This window comes from Lepidochelys kempii, chromosome 1 (assembly GCF_965140265.1).
Source record: "Lepidochelys kempii isolate rLepKem1 chromosome 1, rLepKem1.hap2, whole genome shotgun sequence".
NCBI classification, from domain to species: domain Eukaryota; kingdom Metazoa; phylum Chordata; order Testudines; family Cheloniidae; genus Lepidochelys; species Lepidochelys kempii.
Window position 1 is genome coordinate 282,693,854 of NC_133256.1, and position 10,821 is coordinate 282,704,674.

The 10,821-nt window shown below is 39.0% G+C and overlaps 1 pseudogene; it reads left to right on the plus strand.

Annotated features, from left to right (window-relative positions):
- Positions 1 to 561: 561 nt before the first annotated feature.
- Positions 562 to 2,743, plus strand: LOC140909490 (zinc finger BED domain-containing protein 5-like; annotated as a pseudogene).
- Positions 2,744 to 10,821: the final 8,078 nt, after the last annotated feature.

The following is a 10,821-nucleotide window of genomic DNA, read 5'->3' on the forward strand; positions in this document are numbered from 1 at the left end:
AAATATCTTGACTGCATTTATAAACTCTTGAGATGAGACCTCTGGAAGAACCAATTTTAAGTGAGGTGAATTCAATTTTGGTAAGAGATCTTATGAACTGCTGCTAATAGTAAGCTCTGTAGGCAAAGAAATGATGCTGAAAGTGTTTTAAAAAAGGGAACTTTTTGGCCTTTAACTAACAGTAATTTTATAAAATCATATCTGTAGGTCAGCGTTTCCCAAACTGTATTCCACAGAACACTGGTGTTCTGCACGATGTGAATAGGTGTTCCATGAAAGAATCGTAATTTTAAAAAATGGTCTTTAATTTTTTTTTTAATTTAAATTTGGCATTTTTGAAGCGTAGTTTACAACTCTTTTTGAATGACTATAATTTAACATAAAACTCTTTTCCCAGTTATTGATAGATCTCATATTGAATATCATGGCATAAAGAGAACGCGGCATGCAAGCATGTTGACGTCTACCCCTTTCGGGCACTTTTCAGTTAGTGACGTTGTACCCCTTTCACTTGAGGCTGCGCAAACTGCAACCATATGCACACACCATTCTCTTTACGCCATGTTGAATATAACATATTCACTTAACACGTTCAAACCGGTAGGTCTTTACTGTGTGTACGATAAGCACAACTAAACTAGCTTCACTCAAAACAATATAAATATTTGTGACAAACAAAATTTGACAAAAATCAGTATTTCTAAATATTGTTACTAAACCTAATCACCATGGATTTATGGCTAAAAGAAGGAACTTTGAAATGAAAAGCAAGTTCTTCTGGTACTCCAACTGTGGCTGAAATAAACTAGCAAAATACTGTGACACTTCAAAGTGAGGATGAACGATCACAGTCTTTTGTTGCCGAAAAATCTGTTAGTACTAGTGAGTTATCCAAGGTGAAAGAATTTCCACCGAAGTATATAAAAAAAGAAGAAGAAGCAGATGTTAAAAGACTGAAACGAAAGTACGATGAAAGTTATTTGTCTTTCGGTTTTACGTGTGTTGAAAATAAAGATGTTCCTGATGTACAGTGCATCATGTGCAACAAAATACGAGCAAACAGTTCATTGGCTCCTGCTAACCTTCATAGGCTTTTGGAAACCAAGCACGCTGAATACAAAGACAAAGATATAACGTTTTTCAAGAGGCAGTGTGCCTCACTTGGAAATTGTAAACTTTCGATGATTAAAATTGCTAAAACAGACAACGAAAGTGCAACAGAGGCATCTTATTGAGTAAGTTACCGTATAGCGCTTGCCGGAGAAGCTCACAGTATTGGAGAAATGCTTATCAAGCCTTGCGCGAAAGATATTATAATGTGCATGTTGAGCGAGCAGTCTGGTAAAAACACTGATGCTGTACAGTTGTCAAATAATACTGTTGCACGCTGTATTAAAGATCTTATTGATGACATAGACAAAGAGCTAGTTTGCCAACTGAAAATTTGCCACGAGTATTCATTGCAGCTAGATGAGTCCACTGATGTTTCAGGACTTGTTGTGCTACTAGTATTTGTCCGATATAGATTTAATAATATTAATGAAGAGGACCTGCTCTTATGTGAATCTTTGCAAAGCTGCACGACTGGAGAAGAATTATTCAACTGCATCAACAATTTTATCAGAAAGCATGAAATTAGTTGGGGGAAATGTATTGATGTATACATACATCAATGTATTGATGTATGTACTGACGGTGCTCAGGCAATGATCGGGAAGATTAAGGGAGCTGTAACGTGAATCATAAGTGTGGCACCAGAAAGCACTAAGAGTCATTGTGTTCTACACAGACAAGCACTTGCAGTTAAAAAAATACTAGCATATCTGAAAATTGTGCTCGATGAAGCAGTACAAATGATCAATTTTGTCAAATCTCAACCACTTCAATCCAGGTTATTTAAAATTTTGTGCGAGGAAATGGGTAGTCAGCCCCAAACGCTTCTTTTACATACAGAAGTGAGGTGGCTATCCCGAGGAAAAGTGCTTGTGAGGCTTTTTGAGCTTCGTAGTGAACTACTGGTATTTTCTTCACTTCAGATAATTCAGGATGAAAATTTAATGACTGTCTGACAAATTCCTCATGGCTAATGAGACTTGCATATCTTGCAGATATTTTTGCAAAATTAAATTAAATTAATCTGTCGCTGCAAGGAAAGAATGTGACCATTTTTACTACAATGGATAAAATTTCGTCGTTAAAAAAGAAACTGGAATTCTGGGCATCTTCTGTAGAACAGAATAACTTCAACTTCTTCCCTAAACTACATGAATTTCTGACTGAAATAAATTCTACAGTCCATGAAGAAGTTTCCAGCACAATTTTACAGCACTTACGTGACTTGCAGGCCTCTTTATTAGAATATTTTCCTACAACTACTGATGATAATGCTTGGGTTCAAAATCTGTTTGTAATTACAGCCAAAGCAGTCGGCTTTACTGCGCACGATTATGAAAGCCTAATTGACTTAATTTCTGATTCTGATTGGAAACAAACGTTTAAGGATCTTCCGCTGAATAATTTTTGGAGCAGCCTAATAGAAGAGTACCCTAATGTAGCTAAACGTGCAGTTCAAGTGCTCCTTCCTCATTTGTGTGAGACAGGATTTTCTTATTATACTTCAACAAAAACCAAATATAGGAATAGACTTGATGCTGCACCTGACATGAGGACTCAACTTCCCAGCATTATTCCTAATATCAAACGAATTTGTGATAGAAAAATGCAGAAACACCAATCCCATTAAATCCAAATTTGTATTCCTGTTTATAAAAATAGATTTTCCTAGTAAAAATCTAATTTGTTTGGTGTTTGTGTATATATAAAAACAATTTTTTTAAAGTAGAACACTGTTTTTAATTTTGACTCTTGCACTTGATTTTTGTGTTACTTTATATGCACTTTCCAGTTAGAAATTGTTAGTTCAAATTATTTTAAATTTGTATTTTTGCTTTGTTTTATAAAATGAAATATATTTGAGCATAAATAAAGCAATTTTTTATTTGAAAACCAAACAACTATAAAATAATATTATAAATGTTCCATAATAGGCTAAAAAGTGTTCCGTGGCCAAAAAAGTTTGGGAAACTCTGCTGTAGGTGAATGTATATTTATAGTGATGCCTATTAGTAAGTCTTAATGTTAGCTAATAAAAGCTTCTTTTCTCTCTAGATGTAATTAAAATACTTCATCTTACCATAGGGCATCACCATTCCCAACTAGACTTAGTAATTACCTTACCCAGCTTCTTTAAATTAAAAAAAAAAAAAGATTGGAGACACTGTTCAGTAACACTGCCAACAAATATAGAAATCTAGGTTTCAGAGTAACAGCCGTGTTAGTCTGTATTCACAAAAAGAAAAGGAGTACTTGTGGCACCTTAGAGACTAACCAATTTATTAGATCATAAGCTTCTGATGAAGTGAGCTGTAGCTCACGAAAGCTTATGCTCTAATAAATTGGTTAGTCTCTAAGGTGCCACAAGTACTCCTTTTCTTTTTATAGAAATCTAGGTAACTCTATCCTTTTCAGTAGGTTATAGGTTCAACTCAATTTAGTAACACATTGCTTTAATTCACAAGGATTAGGCTATTTTGTTTAAATGTGGGGCAAAGTTAGATTGATAATAATTATTGCTATCAAGAATAACTTGTACCCCTAAGCGTTTAAGATCAATTGATACAAAATATAAAAGCTTGATATATGTAATTTCTATTTTTAAACTTTCCTCCCCAACATAGCTAGGAATGTTATTTAGGAATTCTTTTACTTTAAAGCAAAAGAGGGAGTCATAAATTTCAAGAAATGTTATGTGGGAAGAATCAAGGCCTTTACGTATAAATATGAAATATTCTCTGCCAACAAGTTACCTTGCAGATCTTCAATCCCCCTTCAGTTCCATAAATCCACAGGTTATTACTTGTTGAAGTTACCAATGGTTCCATTGAGAGACTTAATAGGAAAGAGAGAAAGGGCACCATGCCAGGCTGTATGACCTTATTCTGTTCTGTTTATTCTTTTGTAAGGATTTGGCTCATTTGAGAGTCCTTGTTTCTGGTCAATGATCGTTAAAGCTGGAATCACTGATAAGCTGGTTTAGGGGCTGAACTTTAGATATGCTGTGGGTACAGTGTTGAGTGAAAGACAAAGCAGAAAAGAAGTTCCCTCTCCTCTTAATAAAAAAAATTATTTTGTTAGACACAGATTCAGCGCTTACAAGAGGGGAAATATTGGTTCCTAGAGGCAACCAGGGGTGTTAGCAGATTTCTGGGAGATGGCTCAAACTGGTTCTTTTTGTAATATCAAGAGGAACCCCTAGATACTGAACCCTGCCTTTGTTGCTCATGACACCACCTGCGATAAGCGTCACATTTTTGGAGGTTTTTCCACAATCCTGGTTCAGTACTCCTGGCAAACACATTTTGAGTAAATCATTAATTTCGGAAAGCAATTTTATTATATTTGGGGGGGGATTGCAATGTGCATGCCTGTATACATGTTGGAGACCTGGTATAAGGAGAGGGATATTGATACTAAGAAATGCCTTTTACTAACAGGGATATCTGAGGGCTCCAAAAGATCCATTTTATGGGCACACACAGAATGCCTGAGCAAGTGCAGAATGAGTGGGCGAGTAGTTATGAGGGAGGAAGGTGCATTTTCAGTGCTATGTGAGCAGCCAGTGGCAGTGGAAGCCTCACAAGTTCCAAGTGAGATAGTGGTGGCAGTGAGCATGTGGAAGCTGTTAGCCTCTGGACACCAGCCCCCATTGACTCTAGCTTCAGATGCATAATTTTTAATGAAAATGCCAGCCTTCCTTGGAAAAGATGGAAAGACCATGCCTGATAGGCCAGGTTTTTTGGCCCGGCAGCCCCAAGCCTGGGAGCTGCAGCATCACTGGGTGTATGGACAAAAGCTCTGAGGCAGGCATTAGAAAACGTTGTACTGCCCCATGTTAAGCCAAGCCCGTACTGAAAATTAAGGTTATTCTCTGGGAGTGCAGTTCCAATACCTGGGGAAGATGGGTTTGATGTAAAGGACTGCATAGAGGCCCCCCATCATGCATTTGGGAGAACAGACAGCTCTGGGGACATTTACTGTAAGTTCCTCCATGAAAGATGGTGACAGTGCAAAAGTGTGACAAAGTTTCCGCCTATATAAAGAGAAACTTTTACAGTGAGCTGTCATGAAGGAAGCAGTGACTGCTGAGCAAATGGACTGGACCAGACTGACCCAAATTATATGAGGCACTTATTAGTACAACCCAAAGTTGCTCAATCTTTGGTGAAGAGAATGACAGGAAAGTCCATCAAGTCACTTTCTGCTGATGAGAGGTCAAAGAGGAGGAAAAAAAGGCAGGCAGGTAATGGGGGCTGGGAAGTCTAACCATCTGAACCAGACAGTGCAGCACCAATGTGACCAACCAAGGCACTGATGGCGAGCATCAAAGAGGAACTTGCCCAACAAATGGGTGTCATGACAGAACAGATGGCTGAACTACAGAGTACCATCAGCCCATCTAAGACTTCAGGGTACAAGGAGCCATCAGCTGCAGAGATCCAGAAAGACTGGCATTTAGAGTCACCATCCCACCTAAGTGTAAAGGGAGAAGACAATCCTTTTGCTTCAGCTGTGACCAGGATGGCCCCTGGGAACCCTTTAGACCCCAATAGGATGAGAGATGTAAAAGGACTTTTTGGGAAATTATTAATTTCCTAACCGATGCTCCAGTCCTAGTCTTTTCTGACCCAAGCAAACCCTTTATCCTACATAAAGATATGGGAAGATTTGGGAGCAGTCCTTTACCAGGAAGTTGAAGGCAAACAGAAACTTGTGCCCTTTGATAGAAAGTCTCACAATCAGAGTCCTCAGCTATCTCATTCACCAGCTGAAGTTCTTGATCTTAAAGTGGGCTGTTATTGAAAAAAAATTGAGACTACTTGTATAGTACTCAGTTTCAGGTGTGGACAGACAAATCTATTCACTTATGTCTGAACAAGTTCCCAGATGGATGCTACAGGTCAGAGATGGGTGTCTGATTTGTCTAACTACATGTTCAGCCTCCAGTGCTGACGCAGGAGAAGCAATGTAAATGTGAATGCATTGTCTCAGCATCCACAGGCTTCAGAAATTGCTGTGAGAGGTGTTTGCAGTACGAGCCATCAAGAGATCCAGGATAGTCTTCTCGACTGTATTGCAGAAACTTTGGGCCTGTCCCTGAAAGTGTTCCATTAGCCTCAGTGAGCTGTTTTGTGTTAGACCTAGACTCAATACTGCAGACTGGTAAGAAGCCCAACGGCAAAATAATGATATTCGTGACACACAGCTCACTAAAAAGGAGAGGCAAAATCCAGCCATGATTATTCACTCTATCCCAGAGGACAAACTACTGTTGAGAAAATGTACTGAATGAAAACTGATTCAGGGAGTTGTGCGCAGCAGACCCTTTACTAAATCAATGAACACAATTAGTGCTACTGAAAGATTACAGAGCCCTGGCCATGTGGGGCTTCCTTGATAACTTTTGGATATTTGGGAATGGAGAGACTCCTGGAACTTAGTGGTTCTGTTGGTCCCAGATGGCTAGGATGTTTGCAAGAAATGCAAGATGTGCTTGGTGTCTTCAAAGGAAAACTCTACCCACTAGAGATGCATACCTGGAGAATATCATTAGCAGCAAACATTTGGAGCTGGTATGCATTGAATTCCTGTCTTTAGAAGCATCCAGAAAAGATGCTGCGAACACCTTAGTAGTGACTGACCACTTTACTTGGTATGTGTGTACATGTTCTATACATGACCAGAAGTCCACCTCAGTTACTTGAATGTGGTGGGAGAAATACTATTCCATGTATAGATTTCCAGCTAAGATCACTGACCAAGGAGAGGACTTTGAAAGTCATTTTCTGAAGGAAGTGATTAAGATGGCAGGAATTAAGAAGTCCAGGACAAGCACAATCACCCACAAGGTGATCTTTAGACAGAATAGTTTAATTGAACTCTGTTAAATATGCTGGGGACTATACATCCAGAGCAGAAGTCAACTTGAAGCTGGCATACTGAATTTTTGTGCATACGTACAATGTCTCAAGAAAGGAAGCTACAGGAGTCAAACTGTATTTCCCGATGTTTAGATGAGAACCTCAGATTAGGAGGTTTGGTGGATAGGATGATGAAGATAGCTAGGAGTGGGATACCAATATGTCAACCTGATTAAGAGAAATGTTGTGAGATGCTTATTGCTTAGCTATGGCTGAAGCCGATAACAACTCAGACAGAAGTAAGCACTGGTATGATGCCAGATTGTATTCTCTGGAGCTCCTGCCAGGAGACAGAGTTCTGTTGCAAATATGGGTGTTGATGACAAACGTAAGATAGCAAACAGATGTGACACATTATCTGGTGGTGGAAAAACTAGTTGATCTGCTGGTCTACAAGATCAAACCTGACACCAAGCAAGGTCAAATAAAAACAGTATATAGGCACTGTCCATTACCTGTGAGGGAATTAGTAGGAGCCCCATATGAGATGGTCCATTACATGGGACTTGGGCAGCAAAAAGTTGCTGGATTGAAGCCACCACCCAACATGTACAGTGGGCCTCCTGGGGGTAAACCACCACTACCCAGCATGTCTGAGAGTGAGTCTGAAAGGAGGGCACTATCATGGTTCATCTTAGACTGGAGATCAGACTCTGGCCTCGGTCTGCTGTGTGTTCCTCTTAGAGGAGTACAGGGATGGTGTTTAGTTTTACCAGATTTCTAGGTGGGGACTGAAGCTGGTTCTATTTTATAAAGAGCAATCCCCAGATATTGAAGCTGGACCTGGTTGCTGCTGACATCACATGGCAGAAGGGTTACATCATTAATAATAATAAATTATTTAGGGCTGGTCAAAAACATTCCATGAAATATTTCCCCCACAGAAAAATGGGGTTTCATTGAAATTTTCCATGGAAAAAGATAGGTTTCAGCTGAATTTTCTATCACGAAAATCAAAATGAAACATTTTCTTTCAGTTTGCCAACCTGAAAATTAACACAATATTTTGTTTTTGATCATCATAACCTGTGACCTGCTGAATGGCCATCATGGAACTATACCACAATGACTTAGCAATAGGGAGAGAATGTGGTGCATTGAGGGAAATACAGTCTGGCTGGGGAGAAAAGCCAGGGGAGATAGGAGAGAATAGGGGCATGTGGGACCCAGAACTAGAGCTCCTGAGCCATCACAGTGGCTCAGGGAGACACAGAGACTCATGCCGACCGAATCCAAAATGGAAGTTTTTGTTCTGTGTTGGCAAACATTGGGAACATTGATAAGTTTGATTTTGATTGTAAACACTGAAATGACATGTTTGATATCACCAAACAGGAATTATTCGGAACTTTCAGTTCTGCAAAAAGTGTCAATAGTTTGACTTTGGGGCTGTTTTCAGGCCAAAAACAGATATCAAAATATCAGAGTTTCCCGTGGGACAGAAATCCTGTTTCTGATCAACTCTAATACTATAATTATTTTGTGGTTACTCCTACAATATATTGGTCATTTTCCTGACATATAAGAAGGGGTTGTTTATGCCCTGAGGAGTTTAAGGATATACAGACAGGGAGTGATCAGATAAGAGGAACAACAATAGGCAATTTTTTATAGAAACCAACAAGATTCACTCATTCACTCATGGATAAAATTTGCTTCAATATATTGAAAGAAATAAAAAAAAAGGAAACATGAATGGACCAAATCTTGGATCGGCATTTCTGGCACCGAATTTGCAGGGATGCTGCTCTCTTTCTATTCAAGACTGTAATGTAAATTACTTGATACATTTTGTGTGGTTGGGAGATTTAGTACTTAGGTGCGAGAGGCTGACTAAAGTCAGTGGAAACATTTAACTTGCCCTTAGCAATGGCGGCATCTAACAATAATAGAGTGATGTTTTGTTTTTTAAATTCACATTGTGAGAAATGTTTTGCCTAGTTTGGTTTGATTTGTGTCCAAACTAAGTACATTTGAGAGTGATGATACTTATCGGTGTGGGTCAGATATGAATTAAATTGACTTTGCCATAGCACACAAATGTCTCCATTATTTTCTTTTCTTTTACATTGTGTCAATATATTTCCATAATAAATCAGAGAATCTTTATTCAACAGGCCTACATAATATTTGAAATATGTAAGGGAAGCATCAGGTACACGGTTGTTGGTTTTTTTTAAAAAAGATGAACTCAGCGAAAGACTAAGAAATAATCAGGAAAGAAAAGCTTTCCTATGCTGGTCTCTTTAGTTCTCACACCATTAAAAGAAAAGAAAAGAAAACTGATGTCTTGCTTGTTCATAAATTGAATAGATAGATTAACGTTACAGCTTAAATGAGGTCTGGTGAAATCCACTGTTACATTCAGGTTTTGTACTTTTTGGCACAGTTTGACTAATCAAACAGAGAAGTAGAAAGATAATGAATAATTCATAGGTACAGAGACTGTAAAGTACAGAGCTATAAATACACCAAGAAGGGTTCTAGTGACACCATAATTAACAATGAGTGTAGAGCTTGACTGGTTTATGATGTCACCACAGTTCCAAGTGTAATTATAACTTGCTCATCTTTTTCTGTTTTATTTGCTTTATCTTATACAGTTCATAAATCCTACTAAAATACACAAAATAAGATACAAGAGGCAACCATCCAATTCATCTCATTCTAACTCTATCTTCTACCTCAACTGCTGGTCTCTTGGCCTCCACTCTTCAAATGTTTTAGTCTTTCTTGTTTGTTTGTTTGTTTTCTTTCTAGCCTCCTCATGCTCCTCCTTTCCATCTTCCAGTAAAACCCTTAACAAAATATTATTATTTGTATTACAGTAGTGCCCACAACCCAGATCAGGGTCCCATTAGCGCTAGGCACATTGAAGGGGACTAGGGTGACCAGATGTCCCGATTTTATAGGGACAGTCCCGATTTTGGGGTCTTTTTCTTATATAGGCTCCTATTATCCCCCACCCCAGTTCTGATTTTTCACATTTACTGTCTGGTCACCCTAAAGGGGACAGTCCCTGCCCCAGAGTGCTTACAGCTTAAATAGACAAAACAGATGAAAGTAACTTATGGGGCTCTGTCCTCTTGTGCCTGACTACTAGCACAAAGGCAGTGGGGAGCAATCAGGGAGCTGGATAGCAGCTCCCTGGTCCTAAGGGGCAGTACTGTTATTATTATTTGTATTACTGTAACACTAGGAGCCTCAGTCATGGACCAAGAGGACCCAATTGTGCTAGGTGCTGTGGAAACAGAGAACAAAAAGATGGTCCCTGCCCCAAACAGCTTACAATCTAAATATACGACAAGAGACAACAGAGACCGATTGCAAGGCAGGGTTTACAAAGAATCAGTGAGACAATATTGGTCCACATGATAGGTTGTGGTATCAGCACACCAGCCGCCTAACTGTTGTCAAGTTTATTGTAGGCATCATGGCAAAGGAGAGTTTTAAGGAGGGATAACAAGGTAGTTTTGCAGATGTTTATGGAGAGCATCTCCCAAGCATATGAGGCATCATGGAAGAAAGCAAGAAGGTGTTTGTTTGTATATTTAACAAATGCACAGTGGAGACTGGCATCATGCAATAGGCAGGAACTGACAATTTTGGCAGTGGATGAGAGGTGATAGGTAGGGTGAGGATAGGCTGTAAAGGGCTTTAGAATCATAGAGTTAGAAGGGACCACAAGACTCATCTAGTCTAACCCCTGCCAAGAAGCAGGATTTGTTATGTCTAAACCATCAAGAGAGATGGCTATGCAGCCTCCTTTTGAAAACCTCCAGTG